Source organism: Psittacula echo, assembly GCF_963264785.1.
Source record: "Psittacula echo genome assembly, chromosome: 4".
In the NCBI taxonomy this organism is placed as follows: domain Eukaryota; kingdom Metazoa; phylum Chordata; class Aves; order Psittaciformes; family Psittacidae; genus Psittacula; species Psittacula echo.
In genome coordinates, this window is record NC_137738.1 from 69337074 (window position 1) to 69364151 (window position 27078).

Below are 27078 nucleotides of genomic sequence, written 5' to 3' on the forward strand. Positions count from 1 at the left end.
TCTTTCCGAACAGGAGTGCTGCTACCCATGAGAGACCTGGAGAGGTGAGTCCACCCAGGCAGTTAAGCTTGCAATTATAGCATCGCTAAGGATGATTTCAAGAGCCGATTTCTGATATTTTGATGTCCAGGGATTTGGAAGATCTGTGAAACCCTGAACCATGATTGTATTTTAATGGAAGTATATGTGTAGTGATGCTAGAGCTATGTGCATGTAGCCATTTAAGCAAAGAGAGCAAGTAGGTGGCACCTCTTTTGTTACTACTTCTGCCACTTTCTGAGTTTAACGCATTAGTTTTAGGTAGTGCTTCTACCATACCACCATTTTCTGATGAGCACAGATGTTTAACTGGCCCTGCGCAGGGAGCAATCACATCAATAGGTGTTTAGTTGATAAGTTTCACCTACTCGTCTTCTATTAATAACCATGTGTTTTTATGCGATAAATATATGGTGCCGTTCATTGCAGTTCTTTCGGGAGCTGATCCTGTTGTAGTAAGCATCTATTTCAGGAGCAGCCTAGACAAAGCACAACATGTTCAAGTGCTGGCCTCTGTTACTGTCTGTAGTGGGCTATATCGCTGGTATTAGTGTATTGTAAGAGTTCAGAAAGAAAAGATGTTATTTGCAGCATCAACTCGTTAAAAATATTCTGTACAGATTTTTCCAAAAGAATAAGCAGACCAAGCACACTGGGCCCTGTGCCAGGGTATGTAATAGCCTTGCACAGCATCAGTTGAAGCTCCAAGCTGGATAAAAGGCAGCTTTTTATGGGTTTGTTGAGTATTCCTGTAAAAAAAAATAAAAACCCATTTGTGTACAGAAGTAGCAAATTAATTCAGTTCTATCAGAAAGTAGGTCAGTGACTGACCTCCTGATAGCATGAGGCAGCAGTTTCAAGCAGAAGTGACAGCTCAGCAGCATGAACCCTCAGTGTCTCCAGGAAACTTGTTTTGACAAATGTAAACACGTTATATCCTGTATTCCTTTTACTTATTTATTTTCTTGCTGCTGCATTAGAAACCACAGACTGTCACTCTCCATCCCCTTTCTTCACCCTTTCTGGTCCCCAAAGGGAAATGCCTTGTAACATAGCTAATAATTTCTGCAAGGCTGCGTAATGAGTAAGGCGTTCCAGCAGGGTTGGGGTTTTTTTTGACAGCCGAAGTTGAGCACTGTAAACCAGACTTGACTAAAATCCAAACCAAAGTCTTTCCAATGGTGAGGGAAATCACTGGGAAGACAGGAACTGGATTAATTTAGGATCCTTGTGTCCTGGTCTTGCTTTGTGCTGAATGAAATTTTTACATATTCCCACATGCCTCTTCAATGCTTTTATTGCCAATTTTGGCATCCCTGTTACTGAACAGACAGTGCTTTGAACACATCCTCACTGTAGCCCAGGAACTCCTGAAACTGGGTTGCTTTTGTAATTTTGGGGAAGTCACAAAGAGCTGATAAAGGGGGTGGTGGCTCCTTGAAGACCCCGTAAAAAAAATTGCCTCAAAGGACATGGGGAGTATGTTCTAAGAGTCACTTTTGCCATGTGGTAGATAAAGCTTTAGAGCCCTTCAGCTCTGTGTTGCCATTTAGCTGAATTTTTAAGTTCATTTGTTTGGAGCATTGCACTACAGTAAAAGTTGAGTGCTGGTTCTCTCCATCCAAAGTAGAGATTTTATTTGGGAAATGGGAATACATTTGTTAGAAACAAAATGCTTCTGTCCTTGAATAAAAGTTTGATCTGAGTAGACACAAGTCAAGCAAGGATTCAGATTTATTTAACAAAACTGGCAATGAGAAGGGGGAGGAAGAAAGTCCTATTTCAGTGAACTACATGCTTCTGTGCTAATGTTATAAGTAGTGCTGGCATTGATTGTTATGCACCATGCAGTGGGTGTAATGCTAAGAAAGTAAGGAAAAATATATTAGTGTATACAGTTAGAAAAAGTGGTAAAGCAAAGCATGCCCACATCTGTGAGCATTGTTGGGGTGGGGAGAGCATGCAGTTCCCAGTCTGCCTCCTGAAGGGTCCTTGCACTTCTTGTTGATGGAGTGACAGAGGGAGAACACAGAAGCTGGCTTTCAAGTGATTAAACTTTTCACAGGGCCTCCAAGCTGCTTCTGCCTGAAAGGGCTGGAAGCACAGGATGTGCTCCAGGGAGGCATGGGCAAAGATCTGATGCCTTTTCTCACGATTTCAAGCTTACAGAGGTATCACTTCCCATTACTCCCTCCCCTGCACCAGGGAGGGAGAGTCAGGGATGGAATGACTTCTTTTAGGACCTGAGCTTTGCTGAGCAAAGCTTGCTGTGCAAGATACCTTCAGTTCGAGGCAATTTGAGCATTTCAGCCCCATCTGAAGGTTTAAGAACCAGAACCATTTTTGAAGCACGCCCCCCACCACCACCAAAAAGAAGTGGAAAGCTGCAAGGTTTCCCCCCACCCCCAAATGCTCACAGGAGGTCCGGCCAGACTGTCCAGATAAGCTGCTTCCCTGTTTGCTGGTGGGCGGCAGATCTCTGTGTAACAGATATGACGTGGTGACCTTTGCAGCAACATGAAGATGGGCGTAAAGAAGAGACAGGAAAATTGCCCACGGTGTAGTTAGTCACTGGTGCCACTTGCCTTGGGAGAGGAGACAAGCTGCTCTTAAACTCCAGCTGCTCAAGCATTTGGGTTAACTGGTTAGCTTCTTGTCCTTGCTGGTTGAAAGAGTGGTGCCTAGGGAATGAAAAAATTGCAACCTTCATTTTTTCTTTAATTTCCAGCCAAGGGAGTTTGTTTCACACAGTCTGCACTCCATGCAGGCAGTGACTACCCAGTGCATATTCAGTATATATATTTATGATACAGATTTAGCCTTTTGTTTGTATGTGTGCATCATCAAGAGAGCAGGACAGCTTCATATATTCCCGTTTACTTTTCAAATCTTGGTGAGGGCTAATGCCCTGCAAATAGCAGCAGGAGGGAGTGCAGCTGTGGGATCAGCCATGACTCTGCCGTCCTCCCTGTGACGAAACCTGATGGCAAAGCAGAGAGGTGTGATGCCAGAGATCCTTGGTCTGCATTTCCCCAGTGTTGAACCTTCCTGCTTTGTGCCTGTCCTACCTTGGTTACAGCAGGCACAAGCTCACATTAAGGGACTTGGCAAGAAAGGCCTTCTGCTTGTGGGTGGTTTCTTCACACTCATAAGTTGGATCCATCAGGAAAAAACTTATACACAAGTAAAGAGGTACTTTTTCCACCAAAATCCACCGAACAAGCAAACAAACAAACCACACACCAGGAAACCCCAACTCCTGCTTTTTTCCTAATATTCTTCTTCACTGGGTTAGTGAGGATGTCTGGGAATTTTTCCATCCAAAGTAAGAATTCAGGAAGATTAAGTCCATTGTGTTTCCTTCTATAGAGCAAAGAAATAAAAATGCATTTGGGCAGTTGCGATCACTTACAGTAAAACTTAAGGTTTTATTAGTTTTCCTCCAAGGTGGAGGAAATTTAGTGTTACCTTCTTTTTAATTAACACAGCTGAAGTTTTTGACTTAATAGTTGAACAGTCTTTCTTTCAACCTTATCAACTCTTGGACTGAATCCAGCGAAATAATGCATTTCATGTGATGCACTGAAAATATTTATACATTTTTTGTTCCTTTGGGGGAGGGAGGTAGGAGTTGCTACTGGAGTGTTTTTCTAACTGTATAGCAATCTAAGCTAAGTAAGCATGGATGATATCATTCCAGTCAGCAGCACAAGATAATGTCTGTCCAGACTGTAATGATGTAAATGTCCTCTGCTTCCATTAGATCTCTCAGAGAGTAATGTGTGTCATTTGTCACAGTAACATCTCAGATCATGAAGAAATTCTATACAGGGTGTGAGAGGTGCAAGTAAGTGAAGAGTCTTTATGAAATGTCATGTTCTGCGGGAGCTGTGTTTCATTTGAATTTTGTAGAGAAATTACATGGAGCACTCTTGCATCACTGCTGGCATGGGGTGGATAGATCGGTCAGGGCAATCCTGGCACAGCTACAAGTCAGGCAGAGAAGAGATTCAGAGCAGCCCTGCGGAGAAGGACTTGGGGTGTTGCTCGATGAGAAAATGAACATGAGCCGGCTTCAGTGTGCGCTCGCAGCCCAGAAAGCCAACCGTATCCTGGGCTGCATCAAGAGGAGCGTGACCAGCAGGTCGAAGGAGGTGATCCTGCCCCTCTACTCTGCTCTCGTGAGACCTCACTTGGAGTATTGTGTACAGTTCTGGTGTCCTCAACGTAAAAAGGACATGGAACTGTTGGAACAAGTCCAGAGGAGGGCCACGAGGATGATCAGGGGACTGAAGCACCTCCCATATGAAGACAGGCTGAGAAAGTTGGGGCTGTTCAGCCTGGAGAAGAGAAGGCTGCGTGGAGACCTCATAGCAGCCTTCCAGTATCTGAAGGGGGCCTACAAGGATGCTGGGGAGGGGCTCTTCATTAGGGACTATAGTGACAGGACAAGGGATAACGGGTTCAAACTTAAACAGGGGAAGTTTAGATTGGATTTAAGGAGAAAGTTCTTTACTGAGAGGGTGGTGAGGCACTGGAATGGGTTGCCCGAGGAAGCTGTGAATGTTCCATCCCTGACAGTATTCAAGGCCGAGTTGGACAGAGCCTTGGGAGACATGGTTTAATGTGAGGTGTCCCTGCCCATGGCAGGGGGGTTGGAACTAGATAATCCTAAGGTCCTTTCCAGCCCTAAATATTCTATGGTTCTTTGTACAAGTGTAAGAGGGGGAGAAAAAGAAAATCAATGCCTTGTATTGCCAAGTTAATTTCCTGAATGAATTTCCTCTGCATTCTTGCATGGTGTGTGCACTGAGAGGTGGTAGAGCTTAGGGAGGGGTATTGGAGCACTGTGGTCCAGATCACTGCTGCACAACATGAAGTAGTGCCTTTTAAGTGCTCCTCATGAAGCCTGTTTGGCAGGCTCTGAGATACTCATTTTGCAGTACTGTGCTTTGCTGCCCAGGACTATTGCTAGCGTTTCAATTTCTGCTTGGGATCAGGCCAAGCCTGATTCCCTTTCTCTCTTGCATTGGCAGTCTTCCTGTCCTGACCATCAACAACACTGGAGGTAGAACCTACTTACCTCTTGGTTTGGTTGCTGGATGGCACTGCATGGCTTACCATGGGTCTCTGCAGAAGTGCAGGGGAATGTAAACCTTAGAAGACAAGAAGAACAAAGATAACTTGAAGGTGTTGACACCTCAGCCAAATGGATGCCGTGGTTATCTCCTGATGGCTTGGTTCTTTCCGTCCTTGGCTTTGTTTCTTTACCTTGATTTAGGCTAATGTGGGGCTAACATTTTAAGTTAGCATCACCACTGAAACACTGCTCATTTCAGGTGACAGCACCTTTGTGCACAGTACTGATTGCAGGCTTAAACTAGACAGGTTATCCTGGCCTGAGGAAGAAGAGGAGGAGTTAAAATTTAAGAGCTGCCACTCACGGGCATGAGTGCTGACTAGCGCGTACTATCTGGAGTGCATGGAAATCAATTTGGACCTTGTCTGATGAATGCTACAGCTTTCCCCCACCCCTCCCATACAGAGCTATACAGAAGAATCGCAAAATAAATGCGCTTGCTTTAGATAACATTGTGTGACAGCTGAGAACAATTAAAACTCTTACTTGCAGCTATATTTTTTCCCGTTCTTTGCTACAGTAGGAGGCTGGTGTCTGCAGCTCTGAGTAGTTGATACAGGGCCTGATCTTATCTAGAGCAAGTATCATGCAAGGTTATTTATTTTACAGCCTCTTCTCCTAGTTTTGCACAACACACAGATCTTGGTAGATGGGATTTTTTTTTTCCTTACTAGAGTCTTTTTGGCAATAAACACACGCCTAACTGTAAGAGAAAAAACTTTCACAACCAAGCTTGTTTTGTGAAGCCCAAACATTTGTGAAGCTTACAAACCTTCAAACTTTGCATAATGTGCCCATCCCTGGTCTCAAACATGAGGTGGCAGAAGAGGGAAGTGTTACTTTTTTAAACCAACAACTTATGACTGTGTCAACACATGACAATTTGTCAAAGCTTGGTGTAGCGGTGCTGTAAATTAATTTTTAGCATCAGTTGTGAGTGGTAAACACTTTGTGCGGTGTGAACAGCTCTTAGTACAGTGTGAGTTGTAGCAGCTTGTGAGCTACCCTGAAAGAAAAAAACAAAGTGAAGGAGGGAAGGAGAAAAGCTCGTTTACTAGTACAAAATGGATCTGAGTCTGCAAAAGCTCAACATGTGGTATTTTTTTCCATCTCCATACCAGTCAGCTCAATGCTGAAAATTTGGGGTTTCCATTAATAATCTAATCACCTGCAAAGTTGGGAAACCGCAACCCTCTATCTCATGCACCAGGTAGTGCCAGATAGCAAACAGGTTTCTCAGGGTCGTAGCAACGTGAAGGAGAGCCTTCTCTTTACCCCTGGGTTTTGCCTTTGCTTGCTTGTTTGCTTTAAAAGCAGAACATGTCCGGCAAATGTGAGCATGCTCCTTTGTTGAGAAGTCTTGCATAAATGACACAAAATGTCTGGGGAAAAATATAAGATGGCAGCCCAAAGAGAAATGATGGGGGCTGAGTGCTCTCTGTTCCTCGCTTGTCCCCTGGCTGTTTCTCCTTGCCCATCCCAGCTGCTGTGGTGGGACTGACAGTGACGGTTCATACAAATTGACATGATGGAAGGAAATTATTTGGTACAAAACGCCAGAGAATATGTATTGTAGAAAACAGCTTTTCAGATACAAACCTGTTTTAACCTGTCACTTTAGCAGAACAAGCAGTAATAACCTCCCAACCTAACAATGACTGTTAAGTTGAGCATTAATTCACTCAGTTGTTCAATTGCTAACATGTCTACAACTTACAAGTGAACACCCACTCAAGAGGGAGAAAAAAGAAGTTGGTGCCTGGAATTCCTGGCCTTGCTGAAATCACCTACATTTTTTGGCACCAACACCAGTATTTCGTCTTGCGTTTCCTGCAAGTGTTTTAAAGTAGAACTAGATGAGAAAAACAGCTGCGTGCATTTGTTTGCTGCTTTGATATGCTCAGCATGGGGCTTTTTACCCAAGCACAGTCACTCTCAACTTCATCACCCTGGGTAGGCTTTGACTGTGCCTTGGAGCTTGTTCCTGTAAGTGAGCAGCACACGTGAAGCTTGGCATGAGAACTGGTATCAAGTCTTGCTAAAGCTGGTTTAAAGCTGGTTATGATTTTAAAAAGAAAGATGACTTTGTTTGCATATTTGCTCACAAAGTATTTTGATTTTATTTCCTTTTCTAGATATAACTGTAGGTGCTGCTTGTATGAAAGATCTGAGCCACACCATCCAGTAAACTGTCTAGAGCAGCAGCTGGCTTGCTTGGAAATCACTTCCAGGACTGTGTTGTAAGTATTTTTGCAAAAACAGTATCAAATGGTTTCTTCAGTTTTGGGGTGTTCTTTAGGCATTTTGATCATTCTTTATAATTTCATAGTTTTATTCTAACATCTAGTAGACAGTAGCAATGCATCTGGGAACACGAGCATTCCCATAGCATAGAGCTAAAGCACTTTAAAGGCTCTTTGCTGACTTGCTGTAGAACTCCCCCAGCACAGTACCTGAACACTTCTGAGACAGGTGGCTACATGTAAGCCTAGAACAAAAATTGGCAAAATACGCATGGATCTGTTTTGTCATTCACTCTGTGCTATACATGGTTTCTGAGTGTTCATCCGAGCCTGCATTTTTGCACTTCAGTGTTTTAGCCATGCTGATATAGCCCTGCTTGGGTAAATACTTTTTGGAGATTTTCATAAGCTGTGATCTGCCTAACTCAATTTGAAATAGTCCATGAATAGCTTCCCTAACTGAGCCAAAAAAAGCGCTAGTTGGTCTCATTGGTCAGGCTGTGTGTATAGCTAGGGAACTTCACTAGGCTGTGAATGGCAGTGACTTTGGTCAGCTGCATCTGTCTCCATGATGACTGAGTGTTGATGAAAAAGACCGCATTTCAGGTTACAAGCCAGTTGCATTGAGTATGGCGTGTAAGAACATGTTTGTGGTTAAAATGAGTAACATCATCCTGGAAAACTTGAAGATGTACACCAAGAAAACCTTATCATGTCATTTATACAGTTTCTTTTGAAAGCATGATCCATTTGAGAATGTTTGTGACTTGAAATTTCTTATCTTTTATTTCTTTCTATATTGCCATCAGTTTTCTTTTGCTGATGATGCAGGTTGTAAGAAGTATGATGTGAGAAGTATTTATGACTTAAGAGCATTTCCCTTGAAATGGCGACTGATAATACGGTCTCTTCAGAGAGCAAGGGTGGGAGAGTTAGTGACTTAGGGCTCAAATCACTCAGTTAAGTATATTATACAAGCTGCTCACACTCCTTGGCATCTTGCAAAGTATTCCCTATAAGTTACATTTGCTGTACATAAACTAGCTTAAAAAAATACATATATATATATATGCTAATCCCATCACCATTTCCCTCAGCTGTTCCTCATCAAACTTGTGCTTCAGAGCCTTTACCATCTTCATTGCTCTTCTGTCAACGTGCTCCAGCACCACAATGTCTTTCTTGCAGTGAGGGGCCCAGAACTGAACACAGTATTCTAGGTGCGACCTCACCAATGCCAAGTACAGGACAGTGATCACATCCCTAGTCCTGCTGTTCACACTTTCGGTGCAGGAGGCAGGAGCCTGGCTCCTCCAGGGGGGGCGTGACGAGTGCTTCTGGTCGTTTCTCGCATGGTGCCCCACTGCTGGCTGTCCTGGTCTGGCATCACTGTAGAGTTGCCCATAGGCCTTGCAGCTGTTTCAAGGGGATCTACTTGCTTTATTGCTATTAGTGCTGGATTTTAATCCAGTTTATGTCATGGTGTTTGAAGCACTGTAGCACTAGGAGCTTGGTAGAGCAGGTTTGGACCTGGTGTTGCGGGGCACATGCTACTGAGGCAATTTCTGTTATACTAGTTCCTTGAAGGATTCGCTATTCCATCATGGCTTTCTGCCTCATATCCTTCCAATTTAACTGCATTAGTCTGTTTAATGGTGCCAGAAGGCTGCATATTGGCTCTCCATGAAGTCTGAAACAGTAGATGCATGCTTTTAAATAGTTAAATAAATGTTAATTATGGTTCACAAATAGTTTTTTCCCCAGCTATTAAGTAATATCAAACATCGAATTTTTCAATCAATAACTGTATTTCCAGCTGCCGAGTGGGAGGCAGTATTTTCAGAGGGTTGTTTTTGCAGCTGCTCAGCTGCTTTAAGTAAAAGTCTTATGTTATTTTGCAAGGCTTGACAGCCTTGGATGCACAGTGGGCACAAGATACTGAAAGCCTGTGGTGGAAGTGGAATGATGACAATCCTCTGATGTACCGTGGTTAGCTGTGGATAGTTTGAGCTGCATCCAGATAAGCTGAAAATAGCATATCGGGCACTTTTGACAGCTTGTGGTTTGCAGTGTTTTCTTTCTCACTGCATTAGTTATTACACAGGTGGAAATTAGCTGGTTTTTCCCTCTCAAGATCTTGAGATCTTCTGTAAGGGATTCAGCCAGTGTAAAATATTTTATGAAGTAATAGTTTGACTTGTTGCACCTCCTTGCAAATAATATAATGCCACAGAATTCTGCCTTAGAAATACATATTATACGCCTTTCACTGGAAGATCTTTAGACGTTTTCAAATATCAATTAAACCACAGATCATTATGATAATGGAAGAGACAACGTTCTCACCTGCTGTGAAGACTACCCTGGCTGTGAGCACATTGCTAAGGTTTGCCCAATGATTCATTAGCTGAGCCAGTAAAACATTCTGGGCTGTCTGATGTGGCTTACTGGTAGCTGTTCTTCAGCCGATTGCTCATTGTGACGTGATGCATAGCAGTGTCAGACCATTTACTTCAGAACTTACCTTTTTTATGCATCTCCCTTCTCTGGTTTTCCCACCCGATCTGCTCTGCTGCCTCATGACGCTGATATTTACATAAGCAGTTGCTGTAATTCTTTGAAGCTGTGAATAAGATGTCTCCTACTAAATATCACCGCTGTGCTTTGATGAATCCATAGTTGTGAGCGCAGGATGCACAAAGAAAGGACACTTAACACTGAGAGCTAGAGAGAGGCTGATGTTGGTGGTGAGAAGACCAAATCGTGAAGGTTAAATTCTGTTTAATGTTCAGTAGTGTTGTTTTTCTAAACCAAATCAAAAAAGAAGCAGAATAAAAAGCTTCCACAAAGCAGAAGTGTGAGTGAAATGAAACGTAGTGGCTAGACAAATTAAAAAAAAAACAACAACCCACATTCATTAAAAAACCCACCAAACTTAAATTTCAAAGCCGCAGTAGAAGAGGTGATCTGTGAGCCACCCAGCTTGGACTGGGCATCCAACTGGAACTCATGGTCTGGGTTCAGTTGCCCACCTCAGTCACAGGTTTCCTGTGTGTTTTCGGGCAACCTCCTTCATCTGCCCTATGACCAACTTCCTCATTTGTACAGCGGAGATGATTCTCCTCTGATCCATTGTGAAGTTGAAGCCTACTAATGCTGCTGAAAGACATCAATGTTGTGACAGGGAGAGCCACCCCAGGGACTACAGTGAGAGGAATGCATTTCCTCACAGGGGATAATCACCCATGATGCTTGCATTGCAGTGTTCAAGAGTAGAGGAAATGATTTCCAGATCTGAAGGGTTGGGTTTTTTCTTTCCAAGTCTTTCAGGCCTTTTTCTCCTGGAGTTTGGCTGCCCTGGTGCAGCAGCAGGCATTTGGAGTATTCCCTGTCTCTCGCCTTGCTCTCAGTCTGTCTACTTACGGCTTTGAGTCATTCCTGTCTGCTCAACACACACGACCCACACAGACCCAGCGGGATCATAAATGCAGCTTCTGTCATCTCCTGAGTTACGTGGAGATCTCTTGACATTTAAATAAAGTTGTGTGTAAGAAATAAACCAAAAAGTGCTTGGGCTGGTCAGAGGGTTACCAGAGATGGCACTAGCAGTTGAGGAAGGTTGTACTAGGGAGTGGGCCACCACCTTCCCAGCCTCTTGTCAAGGTGTGCACTGGCACAGTGTTGCTGCACTTGCTGAGGGTGGCCTTCAGCCCCTCTGCTCCTCCACTCAGCCCCTGATATGGAGATACTCATTTAAGTGATTTTTACATGAATCTCACCCAGTGCTGATGCAAATTCTGAGTAAGCGATCAGAAATGGCAGGTGACATGCCTTCTGATGTGTCCTTATATCTCCTGTGGGTTGGGAGTTAAATTTTTGTCACCCCTTACAGGAAATATTTTTCTCTGGGAAGAGAGTGTGGAGACCTATATGCTCTTTTTCTTCTCCAAAAATTAGTAATGTTCTTCTCCAGCCTGCTTCTCACTTGGAGAGACACAGTGCAGCTCTAAGTTGACTGTTGCATCTAGCCTAAACCTCTAAGTATGGCAACTTTTAATTGCAGGAAAAGCGATGTCTCTTCCCTTCCAAGGCTGGTTAGCTCAGAGGCCCCTTCCACAAGATGGTTTGAAACATGATGCTGCTGACACTGGATGTTCCCTCTCTGCCTGCAATGATTGTCCTTTTTCCCAGCTGGTAAAACTGGGAATTCAGTCTACTTGCATTTCTAAAGGACTGGTAACTGAAAATACGGCAACCACTCAGTTGCTGTTTCAACCCTATGCTAAGCTACATGTAACGAGTTATTGAGCTAATTTAGTTTTATACTGAAGAAGTGATTTTCCTCCTGCAAATCAGGAAGGTTGTTTAACGCAGTGTAATTGACTTTAGCTGTAAGATTCAATATACTTACCTAGGATTATGGTTCAATAAAATCTAATTGTGCTGAGAGCAACAGGAATCGTAGAAACACCCAGGGACTGTTTTCCACCTTTCCTGTGGACAAGCTGAGTTGGATGTCTCCTGGTACTTAAGGTTACGCTGCTGCTTGCTCTGCACATTGTCTGGAACAGCTTGAGGTGGCACTGTCTGGCACAGGGAGGTGAAGCCAAGCAGCTGAAATGATGGGTAGCCTTCTTCAGTCAGTTTTACATGAGTGACTCTCATTTCAGCATGCTCTGCCAGTGTCAGGCTGGAGGAACGGGAAGTGGGCTGTGTCTGGTTTCATCATGATGGTGATAATAATAGGATCCATAGGGTATATGAGATTAAAAGCCCTATAACATTGCAGACCAAATTGTGTGCAGAAAACAAAACCTGAAATCAGTTCAGTGCCTAAACATCCTTTTGTCTTGCCTCACCCACTGTAGAAATAAATATGGGAAAACAAATATTTATTCATAGTTTCCTCTTACTATTTACCAAATAGGAAGCTGTGTTAAACCAGTTTCTACATGGAAACCTTTGCTGGCCATTGCGGATTGGCTTTTATAACTGTTTGTTATGATTTTGGAGAGCCTCTTTGCCCAGGTATTCCTTAATGCGTTTTTCGTCAGCCACTTTAACAAGTAGGAAAGCATCAGATTTAATTTTCTGCTTGCAGAGCTTCAGGAGATAGCATAGACCTTTTCAGTGCAATAAGGACACTGGCACAGGTAATAAGTAAGTTGGGATGATGCTGAACAAGGCAGTGTGGCGAGTGTCCTTGTCACACACTGAGACACACACCTTGTTCTTTCTTCACAGAGATAAATCCCAAACCACAACCCTTGACCCAAGCATGAGCTTATGTCATTAGGATTGCTCACCTACCACCATGATTATTTTCTCAATTATTTCTTCCAAGTATTAATTATCCTATTGCAAGCAGGAAAGGAAAAATACACTTTCAGATCAGATTAACAGCTTTGGCTGGTTTTGGTACACTAACTTCATAGGCACTAAAATATATAACATTCTTGGTACGGCATGTGCTGTACTAATCATTCTTGATGTAACTGCCTGTTTTTTACATCATTTTAAACAAATGCCAGGACTGCAGAGAATGATAAAACACGAAAATCAAGGCAGAACAGGCAGGTGGTGTGGTATGGTTGAAAGCAGAACAAAGCAAAAAAACCCAAGAGCCATGAGAATTGGAGAGAGAGGCTCTTTCACATGGCAAAATTAAACTGTAATTAACTGGGTGCAGAGAACCTGTTTCTTACAGGACAAAGCAGTGAGTGTGGATCATGCCAGACATCCCTGAAGCTGGCATAGCCACAGTTTAAGAGCAGAGGAGGGAGCTTGCTAAGAAAATCGTTCTTTTTTCTGGTTATTGTTGGCTTTGATTCTGGCCTAGTGCATGCTGGTTCTTACTACTGCTTTGGATTATAGTTAACTGGGATGGTGACAATACTGATAGTAAAAGTTTTCAGGTGCCATGAAACTGAAGAAGAAATTCATGTAGTGCCTAAGTTTTCTGTTTGAGTTGACCTGTTACGGGGAACTAGGTAGAGAGTTAAAATACAATCTTTGCTGGTTTAGTTAACTTTCTTTATGATGTGATGAACCCTGTTTTGCTTTGTTTCCCATACCTTTTTTCATCATGACATTCAAGAGTTTGTGCAAAATAAAGTAAAAAGCAAATACAAGTGGCATTTCAAATTTTGCTCAATTAGCTTGCATCTAAAACACTAATGTACGTTTTGTACATGACCTGCTGGTATGCAGCTCCAGACAGCAAATGGCTTGTTAGTATTGGCAATGCTCTCATGAAGCCAAATATGATTCTTTTGCTTGCTGGCTTGAGAGTGCAGAGTCCTTTTAATTCCCGTTCAGTTTTTCTCTGCTTCCTCTGTCTTGGTGTTGCCAGCCTTGTACCTTGGAATAATAAAACTTCAAAGAGTTTATGAAAGTCACAGTTGAAAGTATGTGTTATTGTAGATCAGGCAGATAAAACCAGTGCTAACTAGGTGCAGTCTCTTCTCAAATCTGGCCAAAATAGTCTTTTTCCTCACACTTTGGCAGTGTGGTTGTCCATGACTCCCTTAAATAGCAGAAGCAGGTAAAAGTGTTGTTCAGAAAAATATGAGAACCTCTCCAAAACATTGCAGTTGATGATACACATTGGATTCCATGCTATATGCTTTTGTACTTAATTTCTAAATCACAGTTGAGATTACATCTTGTTTAGTGTTCTCATAGGTTTGTTTTGTAAGTGTAGGTCTGCAGTTGTTTCTGATTTCAAAAGAGCTATGTAAATTGCTTGCGTGAAGACTTCTGTCACTGAAAAGCAAGACTTTAAGTCCACTTCCGCCCCATTTGAAGGAGACAGAGCACAATATTTTGCAAATACTTGTAAGTATTAGTTTTATAAGGGGTAACGGGTTCAAACTTAAACAGGGGAAGTTTAGATTGGATCTAAGGAAGAAATTCTTTACTGTGAGGGTGGTGAGGCACTGGAATGGGTTGCCCAGGGAGGTTGTGAATGCTCCATCCTTGGCGGTGTTTAAGGCCAGGTTGGATGAGGCCTTGGGTGGCATGGTTTAGTGTGAGGTGTCCCTGCCCATGGCAGGGGGGCTGGAACTAGATGATCTTGGGGTCCTTTCCAACCCTAACTATTCTATGATTCTATGATTCTATGTCCAACTGTCTACCTCAGGGAAATAAAATCCAATGTCATCTTCAGCAGTAGTAATTTTATTCCTTATGCCACTTGTTTTATCATTTCTTCTCCTCCACCACATTGGATTTTGTCTGTCTTCTTGTTTTAAACTCTACCATTGTATCACTATCAGTATTCAGTGTTTAGATGAGTTCTCCTCCAAAGTATAGTGAGGTTCTCCTATCTTCATGCCTTGTTTTTAAGCATTGTTAGCATGCTGTATAATCCATGAATTACTGGTATAAGCTGAGAGTTGTGCCTCCAGCAGCACTGTGGATGTACCTCAGCTGCTCCTAGGCACTCAGTCTGTAGTGTCAGGCAGGCATTACTGCCAGGCAGAACCAAAACTTGGGCATTACGTCAGCTCCACAGTACTGGCGATTTTGCTCTACAGAAAAAGGCTGATGTAGACATGGCCATGCATTTCTCACCCATCCAGGGACATACTTGTAATAAGACCATGTATTCACTGTTGAATGTTTCAAATACTGACCCCTTAATCTGTAACTGTAAGGGTCCATTTAACAGCCCCAGCCCTGGGTGGTACCACTGAGCCTGGTGCTGGTTGCCCTTGTCATCTCCTCTCCATTTTCATGCTAATCCTCTTTCTGTCCAACTCTTAACCTGTATCTCCCTTTGATTTTTATTTTTTTCCCCTTCTCCTAATGATGTTGCTATTCCAGGGCAGATTCCCTGGCAGAAGACCCACAGTATGGCAGTCTAGCATCACCCTTATTCTGGTAGTAGCAACCACCCTCTTTGTGTCACCTTTTCTTCAGAAAACACCACTAGAGGCAGTTGCAGCCTCACTTGATCTTTCCCTGTTTAGAAGATGTGAAAATACTTAATGAGTCGTTCTGGGGAGATGTGACCTGAAGAATGCAGACGTGTGGGAGCATTTGTTTGTTGAAAGCATCAGAAGGGGAATCACACAGTTATCCGAGTACCAGCGTCAAAAGATGGGAAATCGACATGCTCTTAAGTTTCACTGAACCCTGTTTCTTCTCCTATCTGTCTCTTCCTAGAAGGTACTTCATTTTGGAAGAGCGCAGGAAGAGGGGAGAAAAGCGGCTTTTAAATTCCCAGGATTTCCTCTGGGGGAGAGAGCCCTCAGGGGAAGGAGGGAACTCTTCTAATAACCTTCGCAGCATTTAATTCCAAGAAAATGCAATAAAATCAGTGCTTCCACTGAGAGTTGGCAGTGTATTTTTTCCGTAACAAGACCTGGTTTTAGTTTCTTTGTAGCACCGTCTGATTCAGACTGTACCGAGTTGTCTGAGGAGAGCAAAATCTGGTTTTGACAGATGTTTCCCGTGATCTGGCAAATACAAACACTCCCGCGAGATGACAGGCGGCTTGTTTACATAAGAAACCTATTTTTTTAAACAACAACAAGAAAAAAAAAAAAGACCAACAAAAAAACCACAAACACAAAGCAACATTCGGATCAGTCATTCTGATCAAGGCAGTGTCAATTATTAGGCTGTAAAGGGAACTGATGACTCAACTGAGGCACAGCACTGCGGCGATCTCCGATTTTCGGTTTCATAACATTCTTTTCAGGAATGCTTTTCATTCATACCTGACGTTTAAACGTGTCTCTGGGAGCGTGCATCGTTCTGTGATCGGGATGCGAGAGACCAGTGTCAGCGTGTTCTAGGAAGCTGTCCAGAATTTGGGAGCATCTGTGTACCTCGGTGGGACACCAGGTGGGAGAGGCCTCTGACCCATCGCATTGTGCACCGGGACTTTACCCGCACACCACCGGTCTTGTCAGTCACCACGTTAAATTGGTAGATAAATCCACATCAACAAAATTGGAAAGCACTTCGATTCAGAAAGCGAAATGTTTTCATCAGATCCCATGCTTAGTAATTCCAGCGAGCGTGCTTGTTAAAACGGGTGAGTCAGAAATGGAAATGCAAAGCATTTCTCTGAACGGTGGCCGGAAATTAGCTCTGAAAACTGAAACAAAGCCAGACCGCAGTTCTATCTATTTACTTAACAATTCTAGATCTCCGAAAATCCCTTCGTCTTTGGGAGACATTTTGATTCCTCTCTTGCAGTGCCGGTGTGATCCTTAGGTTGGATGATCAACCGTGTCAGGACTGTTTTGACGTGTCTTAATTTTTTGGTTTAAAAAAATCAGTTACCTGTAGGCAGCTTCATTGTCTGTGGTGCTGCCTGATTCTGTCACGGCGTGCGGTGGAAGCTGGTGGAAGTATTAGGCAGGATGGGATGCTGTAATATTTGAGGTTGGTCATACTGAGGAGGAAGTCCAGGAGAATCGAGTGGTGTCACTCAGCTGCTTATTACCCAGGTGATAGGTTTGATATTTGTGCAGCACATGGGGCTATATGACTCTTCTGGCACCAAACACTCATTGGTTTGGGGCCGGCTGCTCCCCAGCTTAGCATGGAGAGGCTGTGGTGGTGACAGCCCCTTGGTTTCTAAGGACATAGCCCCATAGACTGTGGAATGAGAGCATAGGGAGGGTCATGAGTGTTTTGATGCTAACAGAGGTGGTCTTGTTGAAAAGAAACCTCAAAAATCAGCATGTTGGGTGACAAATAGCGGCATTCTGGTCCTCATCCTGCACCCAAGGTGTTGCTGCTTTCTTCTCTATTGGAGTCTGCGTACCTGCTGCTCATCCTTGAAAGTGAGTCAGTGCTTTAGGCTCATTGCACAGCCTTGGACAGTGTAGGAACTGCTTTCCTGGCAGCTGCTACATGATCTGAGGCCCACAAATGTAAATCACCGTGGAGGCATACAAGGTAATATATGTGTTTAAGGGACATGGCAAGTGTGGTGAAGTAGTGCTTGTTTGAAAGATAAGACAGTTTGGTGATTTTTCTTAATCACTGTTTACCTAAATAAATAAATAATGCATATTCATGGCTTTAACTAAAGTAAGTCATGTTGAAATGTTTACCTCTCTTGAGGATAATTATTAAGGGTGGGGTGTGGGGTGCAGCAATTAATAGTAAAACATTTAGACAAGATTACAGAATGTTCTGATTGGAATGGTAAACATTATGCTAGAAATAAAAGCAAATACACGGAGCTGTCTTGAATTAAAAAAACCCAAATACTGTGCTATCCAACGAAACACACTGAACAGAAGCAGTTCAGGCAAAGGGGCTGTGGTTTGGAGCTCTTCAGCATCACAGGGTTTCTTCAGTGTAAAGTTAATTGGCGGGTTCTCCCTCAGTTCCAATTCAGAAGAAAAAACAGCACGAATACTGGCATCCACACAGATTGGTGTGGCAGCTGTAATACTCATCAGCACCACTTTGAGGCTGGTGTGCATTGATTTTTAAACTGAGCTACGGAAGGTTTTTCACCTGTTCATATCAGTAGTAAACAAAACCTTCATTTGTGTGGTGAAGCACACACACCCCATTTTGTACAGTCTTTTGAATTAAATTCTTTGCTCAGCTGAGAGCTTGAAATTTGGACCCATCCTTTCATGTCTTTTAGCTACAGTTCCTTATCTGGTTAATCAGCTCAAAGAGAGCCAGTGATGTGTTCAAAGATTTCTGTGACAGCTGCATACCATTAGGCTGAATGATTGAAAAAAACCTCCCATAATTGTAGTTTGGTGCAGTAAATGCAGATTGCTCATTCAGTTTAACATATGGTAGTAAGATAACTGAGCCTTGGACAAGGGAGCTGCTGCTTAACCCTGTGCAGATGAAGCTTGAGGGGGTGGTGGAGCTTTGTCCGCCCCATAACCTTAACCTGCCTTCAGCTCTTCTGGAGCAGCAGAGGAGTGCAGCTGAGCAATGCAGTGTATCTGTCCTTTTGCACTGGGTTGGGGATGAAAAAGAGAATAGAAGGTGGGCAGAAAGTAGTTAGGAGCACCAAGACAGTCTGTGGGGACTGTAAATCCCTACAGTGCAAATGGGGCGGGCTCTCCTTACTCACTGAGGCATCTCTCGGCCAGTCGTAGAGCAGCAAGCTGCTGTCCTGTCTGGGTCATTCTCTAACTCAGGCATCTTTTGGGGATGAAAGCTTCCAGACCTCCTCCTCTAGACTAAATTGGTCCCTTCTAAGGTAGCATCAGAAGTGTTGAAGGTGCTCGCTGGCGCCTAATGTGCCCAGTGTGCTATGGCACGTGTGCCCTGGATACCCTCTCATCTAGAAACCGAAAAGCGGCTTTTCTGTGACTGGAACTGCGGTCTGACTATTAGATGCGGTACAGTCTTTGCTCACGTCTGTAGCTAGTGGAAGTCACTGGCTGTGCTCCGAAACAGAGCAAGATGTCGAGGAATGAGCGCTGGCGGATGGGCTGCCTTGTTCCCAGCGCAGGGTGGTGGGAACACCCGGTTGACTTCAGTCCTTGTGAGGCAGCTCCACCGCTGCTTCTGGCTGATGAATTTCCTTGACCACATTTTCTTTCTCTGCTTTGGTGGGTCAGCCTTTTTCCCTGACTGAACTGCCTGCTCTGCAGGATCTATGCGTGGTGTCTGTACTCCAGGAGACAAGGGTGCTGATGGTGGGAGGTGTCCTGTTGGTCCATCTTCCCTGTAGCAGAGGGGGGTGATTTGATAAAGGTGGCTCATTTTCCCATCAAAAAAAGAAATCTCAGATTTCTGTGGAGCAGAAATACTCATCTACACCTTTTTTTAGTAAGGTTTTCTGGCAGTTTCAGCCACATGTCTCCCGGTGAAGCCAGGGATAGCAAGGCAGCCAGAGCCTTGCGTGGTGTTTTGCAGGTTGAGAAGGGGCTGCACAGCATAGTAAACCCGATATCAGCTCAACTAATTATCTGTGTATAAAAATTCCCCTGCTTGACATTTTGCTGTTAGAGGCTCTTTGGTAAGATTTATGACTTTGGCTAAAATGAAGTACCATTTCCTTTTTCTCAGCATTACTGTGCGTGGCCTCTCTGGCTTCTCTTGTTGAACAGTCTTGAGTTCACACAACAGGGAACATATTTTTGAAGCTCTTTCCCATTGTGATTCTGCCTTTCTCCTGTTTGTCACAATCAGTGAAGATAACACACAAAACATTTTTAGGTCTTTCAACTTTCTCCTGCTTGGCGTGAGGGTGAAGATGGAGAAGCTCAGAGGCAGCTGCTGCACACTAGATGTAGTGTTGGCCAACTCTCAGCCAGCTTGTGCAGGCTCGTGGTAGACGCGTACCTCCATCGATGGGCTTCCTCTTCATAGTCAACGCACAACTATTGCATACATCATTTATATGAGCTAAAGGATAATACCTGCTCTGTGTTGCTTGCTTATGAATAAGAACGTAAGCATTAATAAGAATGAATTCATTATAATGAATAAGGACCATTTCACAGGCTGATGAAAATGAGACCATTGACTGAATTTTCTGAATGCACATATGCATCACTGACTTCAGCCTGATTTGAAATCACCTGAAAATCAGTTTGTCTGATGCTGTAAAATGTCAGGGGTTTTTCCTGAGTACATAGAAAAAAAAGGGAGCAATGTTGAGCTGCTGCCATCTCTCCCAGTCACAGTTAGACAGTTATTTTTGTATTAGAGCTTGGAGGAAAACCGGTACAGATGCCAGATAAACCTTACCAAAACAAACATTTGTGTTAATACTTAAATATTGTTCATCTTTCGCAGCATTTACTTGTCTGTTTCCCACATGCTGAACCTTATGGAAAGTTTTTGTGGTTGACTGTGGCCCATTCTTTCATTCTGTGTTAACTGTTCTCTTGATTTGCATTTTCAAAAAGAAATCAGCAGTAAAGCTCTGACTGTGATAATCGTTCAAAGCGGGAACATCCTTTCAGCAGGGCATACATGCATTCCTGTGGTTCACGTGTGTTGGGCAGGAGTCTGAGAGCCTAAACCCAGTGAGCTGCATCATTGTGTGCTGCCCTGGGAAGTGTCCTTACCCAAGAGACCCAGCGCTGGCTAGTCCGGTATTGTCGTCTGAGATGCCAGGAGCCGGAACAGCAGTTTCACCCTCATCACTGAACCATCTTATGTTCTCCAGTTTGCATGTGAATTAATCAAAATTTCCAGTCCTTAAGGAGAAATAAGCCAGATATCTGAATTTTCATCAGATCTGACACAAAGTATTAGGCTGTGACTTTGCTTTGTGTTGGTTTTACTGTGTGGGGCACACTCATCTTGTGTCATTTGATAACGTTCCTTTTACACCTAACCATTCTTTCATGAGTCATACCACCAAGATAAACTATTTTATCTTGATTTTCAGTCAAGTATATTCCAATGATAAAGTCATTCAGATTTTACGTTAAGAGATTTGCAAGTTCCTGTGGTGATGTTCTTGAACTACAGTCTCTCACTTCTCCTAGCCCAGCATAGTTGATGTGTCACAGAGTTGACTTCAACCAGAGGACAAGAGGGGGTGGAAAATTCCCCCCATGTCTATGCCTCAGCAGCTCTGCGGGTTTTCCATTTAAGCCCAGTTAGTGCTATTAAGTGTAGCTGGGGAAAATCCAGTTGCAGACCCTGGAGTGCTCCCCTGGTCATCGCGGGGTGGCAGCAGCTGCCTTCCCCTTCAGACAGTCAGCGGCAGTTATCCTGATGCTTCTCCTGATGACTTCACTCATGGTTTCTAGACAGACTGATTCCTGATTATCTGAAGAAATGGCCTATTCTCATCTCCACTGACTGTTGACACAGGTCACCCAGATAGGGACGTACCACAGAGCCAGGCCTTGTGGTCCCGGGTGGGTACCTTCCTGCACCCTGGTTGTGGTGGTCTTCCGTATCCCACCTCTGGGCACTGAGGAAGAAGCTGCTGTGCCCTTCAGACTCCTGGTTTTGGCTGCTTCTGGCCAAATGGTGCACGTGAACTTAAGAGAAGTGATGGACGAGTTCTTCTTTGGAAAAACCGAGCAGATTATTAAGAGGAAATTAAATGCACTAATAGTGAAGCAGGCCATGTATCTTTTCTGACATAGGTATCAATAACATCCTGGGTCTAATTTAAGAGATTTCATGGAGAGATCCTGCGCTAGATGTCAAGAGCACTGCAAATGCCTTCTCAGCCTCAGGTGATCCTTCAAGCAGTTGCAAGCTATAAGTGTTCCAATGAAGCTGTTTCAACCAGAAAGAAATATTCTTCAGCTTCACCTGAGAGCACACAAAATGTAAAGAAAACACATTTGCTAACATGTGATTGTATTGCATGTAGCAGACTGGTATCCTTGACTTCAGTGGGACTAATGACACTGCACGTTTGTGTAAGAAGCATTGCGCTCCACCAAGTGAAGTGTTGCTTCAGAAAACACCAGCTCTGCACATCAGTGCTCACTTCTCCCTGCTCACTGGTGCACAGCTTTCCTTACATACTTTTTCTCCAGTCCCCATCTGCGAGGAGCTCACCAACTCATCTCCTCCTGTGTCTGCATTTTACTTACCCTGATTTTATACACCCATTGTGAACATTAGTGTGTTTTCAAACTCCACTGTGTACTTGTTGCTCACCTCCCTCATTGCCCACCCACCTTCTCTGGTTTTCTTGAGCATGATTGCATGGTTTACTGTGTCTGAAAATATATTTCATGTGAATTGGAGTAATACCCAGGTGTGTTCATTGTGCTCTTCTCATCATTTTTATTGGTTTGCTCACTGCAAACTGAAGAACTTATCAGCTTTCCTCCTCTTTAATGTCAAAGCTCTTGTTATTTTGCATTAGCAACAAAAGCTCTCTTTGAAACACACCCTCTGTTTAATATAAATCCAAGCTGGAAGGTGTTTTTGTGAAGTACATACCTTTTAAGCTTCATGCTTCCTTCTGCCAGTTGTGGTGTCTGGTGCGTCTTCCTTTACATTTGCATTCTTCAGTGCTAACTTGAGCCACCATGCAGTACTGGAAGCCCTCACAAAGGGGAAAAAGGCAACCTGATTCAAAAAATGTACAGAAGTCGTTAAACAATATAAGTTTTTTAGAAACACAATGTCTGTTTTGAAGTGTTGTTATTTCTTTGAGCTTTCTCTGCAGCTAATGCTTTTCAAAATAAAGATAAGGTTTCCTGGCACCCCCCATGACTTCAGGAACTGGGTCTTCAAGTTGGTGTAGAACAGTGATTTTGTTGCTTCTCAGATCGTGTAACTGATTGCCTACATATGGAGGTCTGTGCTGAGAGCAGAGATCTTGATGTGAGCAAGCCTTGAAGTGGACAGAGCGTCTACCCCTGCCTAGGATCCATCTCTTTCCATGCTGTAAATGTGGCTGGTCAGCATGTTAAAATGCTGAAACTCCAGTAGATGCATTTTTGGCTCTTCCTTTCATGTTAAGTTCAGTTTTCATGTATTCCTTGTAAGTTTACATCTGTAGCAACAGTTTTGCTTTTAACAATTTGCCTGTTTCAGAAACAAAATCATTTTATTGAATGGAGAGCATGAAGAAGCCCCCGTGTTGAGCATAGGCAGGGGAGTTGGGTTTCATTCTTCCCTAAGCTGACCCCTGGGCAGAGAGATTCCTGCCTTCGTGTTTTAGATCATGTGTAAAACCTGATGCTGGCTGGATCATCCTGTGTAGGGCAATAATATCTAGGGAACATGGGGTGATACACGGAGTGAGACATTTGCAGAAGGGAATGAAATGTTTGGGACGTGGCCTCATGATTTCTACAGCAGTGAACATCAATCACTCCTTCTCAGAAAAGCATGGCACTGGAAGTCTTCCCCCCCCCACCACCCCCCCGCTTCTTTTCTTGTTTCCCTGTTCTCCACTTCTGTTTATTCTCCTTTCCTTCTGATATGCTGTGGCAAGTGCAACTTTATCTCAGAAAACTGACTTGTCCTTGAAAGCACAGAGCCTTCTCTGGTTTTATTCCTTTTGCTATTGAGCAAACAACAGTTGTTTTTGTTCTACCAGTGATTTATGACTGAACGGATTTGGAGTTTATATTTTTAGTTTTATAGGCAATTTAGATAATGTATATTGTGACCATAAATATTTGGTCCTCTTAACAGTCTGTCAATGAATATTATGCCCCATTGGAGGAAATTGCATAAACTGACTGCACACAAGCATGGTGTTCCTGGCATTGCCTCATGATTCTTTTCAAGCACCCATATAGGTAATCCTTAAATGTAGCAGTATTTAGAGCATCTGTTGGTAAATCATCTAGGAGAGTGCCATCCAGAAGAAATAACCTACTTCTCATAAGTGATCCAGTTCTCTAGAAGGCTTGGGGTAAAATGGTGTAGCATCAGTCCTCAGAAAACATTGAACATATAAGCATGCTTAAAAAATACAAAAATCAAACCTCTTCAATTTGCTGTGCTCTGATTTATTTTTTGACCTTTTTATGGAGTCAGTAGGCATTTCTTGAGAAACCAGAAGTTTTTACTGAAGAGTTCATTTTGCAAATTTCAGAAAAATAGTAGTAGGATTTTTAACTTCCCCTCACCTCCCCCCTTTATCTAGCTTTATCTAGTTTGTGGTCATTCTGCAAACACAACCCTTGCAATAATCCTGGGAAGACAGATAAATGCCACTGCTTGTACTGCTGCTGTCCCCTTCTGTTCAAAAGAAAATCATATTCCTTTCCACTCCCAATCACAACTTTATTCATGTAAATAGTAGTTAAGCATTCAGGTGTTTCTTTTCCTCAGGAAAACAGTAAAGTATTGGGCACTGGCAACTTGAAAACTCCAACTTGAAAACCCCTGTAGCTTAAAAATAATTACTTCTCCCTCCACAAGTATTTCCTTCCCACCCTCCTCCCGAGCCACTTCAGAGTGTGACTCCTTCATTGATAGATGGGGGATGCCTTTTCGAGTCAGCTGGGACTGGTCATTGAGTGGGATCTGGGCTGTGTGGGGATGCTGGGACTTGGGTGCTGGGAGGGGTGTCACCTTCTTCCAGCCCTCCCTGTCCCAGAGTGTTTCCCTTCCAGGGACTGAGCCCCAAACCCCTGCACGGCAGTGGCAGCACCATGAATTTGCTGTGGGCTTCACACAGCAAACGTAACGTTTTCTTCCCTCTCCAATCTTCTTTTAACAAGATTGGTGTGACAGGCAGCTTTGCTTTAGGATGGATGGAGGAATAATACGCGCATTGCATTGGCCTGGGGTTATGGAACTATGCTGATGGTGTTTTCTCTCTGAAGCTCCCCAGAATAAAGTGGAAACAAAGGAACAAATTTGGTGTCCTTGACTTGAATTCTTAGCTGAAATCAAAACAAAGCTTTGACAAAAGCCAGTGTTGTTACTTAAAGTCTGTTTGATCATTTTGCTGGTTTTGTTGGAACACGTTTCTGGAGTGATGTGCAGTTTTCATAGAACTGCAGAATGCTTTGGGTTGAGCTTAAAAGCTGATCTAGCTTTTAACCTGGTCACTAGACCAGGTTGCTCAAAGCCCCATCCAACCTGGCCTTGAACATTGCCAGGGATGGGGCAGCCATATCTTCTCTGGGCAGCATGTGCCAGTGTCTCACCACTCTCATCATAAAGAATTTCCTAGTATGTGTTCATAAGTATGCGTATACCTGTGGTGTGATCTAGTAGAATAATCACAGAAGTGTTAGTTTTCCTGTAATTATTCTCAGAGGCCTCATATGTCTGGGTGCTGTATGAATGCGAGGAAAACAGTCTTTGTTGTAAGATGTCTACAGCTTAAATGTAAGAGGAGGTACATAATGGGCATAATGTAGTTGTCATATCCAACATAAAGACCTTCTGTTGTTTAAAAAAAAAAAAAGCTCCCAAATAGAAGGAAATAAGAAAAGAAAAAAAAAAAAAGGAAAAAGGAAAAGGAAAAAGGAAAAGGAAAAAGAAAAAATTTGTGAAGATCCAGTGCTTGAATTTTTTAATGCCTACCTTTATTTTATTTTAGGTTGCTATCGACTTGAGTTGCCAGAGCATTGCCCTACAAAGCTTTGGAGGGCCACTTCTTAATGGATTGCTGTAGCCTCTTACTTTCTCCACTGATCCTGTTCCCTGCATCGTGAGAACACTTTAGCCAGCACAGAACCTAGAAAAGTTACATGTAAGTCATGATTCAAATTCCTTTCTATTTAAAGAAAAAAGAAAAGGAAAAGAAAAGGGTCTTGGGGCGGCAAGGTGGAGGCAGTAAACATCATACTTTAGAAAAATACTGTAAAAGCTGTAATTCAGCATCAAACATTAGGTGGTGAATAAATTGTTATTGAAATAGTTACTTGCTTTTTTAACCAAGAGGGTGATTGTCGTTTTGAAGGCTTTTCTAAGTGTTCTGCTACCGTAGTAAACCATAGCAAGAAGTACTTAAAATAGATTTCTTCACCCCACCCCCCTAAGTACGCTTTGTTTTTCTCCACAACTGGGTAAGCGTGTGTACACTTACCACGGTGTGATGTGTCAAAAACACATGTGCTCTGCTTGAGTTTGGAGGCCACCATTTGCTTGGCAGGACTGCAGGCATCCCAGTATTTTTCTCATCATAGAACCCATATCCTCGTCGTTTGGGGTTTCCAGAATACTTCTGCAGAAGGAGCCTCTTGCTGCTTCTCCTTTCAGCCTGCTGCCCCCAAAGGCCCTTTAAGCATCAGTAGTATCTTCTTTGCCACCTCCAGTGCCCCCCATGTGGAATTGTCTGCTCCACCTGGCTGTAGGAAGGTGGAGAAAGCTGTGCACAGATCTGCTAGGGTCAAAGGGGATTGAGGAGGCTGCAGACTCCTTACTCTCTCCTCAGTCTTGGTTTGTAGTTCCTGGTGCGTGTCCTGTGCTTTGATTTTTCCTCCCAGGACAGGGAGCGGCTATGGCGCTGTGCACATGTTTTGTTCCCCCATCATGCTAAATCCTCCTCTCAAACCTCACATAGCATAAGACTGGCACAGAAACAGTGGGCTGTTCTAGAGGAGGGAAACAGGTTCAATTCTTTTTAACTTGTTTGCGGTTCTAACCCTCATTCTGGCATGGATCTGCAGGTGGAAGTTCTTTGGCCTGTTATAAGTATGGCATGGATGTGCTGTCCAGAGGGTGGGGCACCTCGGAGCTGCCAAGTTTGGAAAAAGGCTTGAGCACAACTTTATAGCTTTCATTTTTAAAATAAAAGCAGGTCTCGTTGTGGTTAGCAGGTTTTCATCTTGAAGATGATGGGGTAGAGCAGCTTGGCAAAAGGCCGCCTGAGCCAGAAGTAATACAAAGTCATAGTTCACGGTATGGCACTGTGCATGTTCCTGCACTTGTTCATTCACTGCAGTAACAAATTTATACAAGGCATTTCAATCATTAATCAGCACAAGGCAGTGAAGCTGACCTCAGCACGTATTGCTGGTCAGTTTTTCTTGAATGCTTACACAGTTGGTAATTTTAGAAACTGATTTGTGATGCTACTTCTAAAAATATAGGAGTGTTTTGGAATTGGAGAGCTTATATTAGAAATACACCTTCATTTAAGTTACTTCATTTGCTTAAGTGACACCAGAAGAATTATTTAAAACACGAAAAATCCATTGCAGAGGAGGACTGGGGTTTTAATGCATATGGAGATTCATTTTTTAAAGAGAGGGGAAAATATTTTCTTGTGCAATTAGTATCAGGAAAAAATAGTAGTGAAGGTAG

General features: G+C 43.2%; 1 protein-coding gene across 1 annotated transcript in view; it reads left to right on the forward strand.

Moving 5' to 3' along the window:
* Positions 1–27078, forward strand: part of BACH2 (BTB domain and CNC homolog 2) — a gene marked incomplete at its 3' end in the record, with an annotated part of 184155 nt that overhangs the window by 79249 nt on the left and 77828 nt on the right. The window contains exons 3-4 of the mRNA XM_080614910.1: positions 7315–7419; positions 25370–25522. The remainder of the gene's footprint in view (positions 1–7314; positions 7420–25369; positions 25523–27078) is intronic.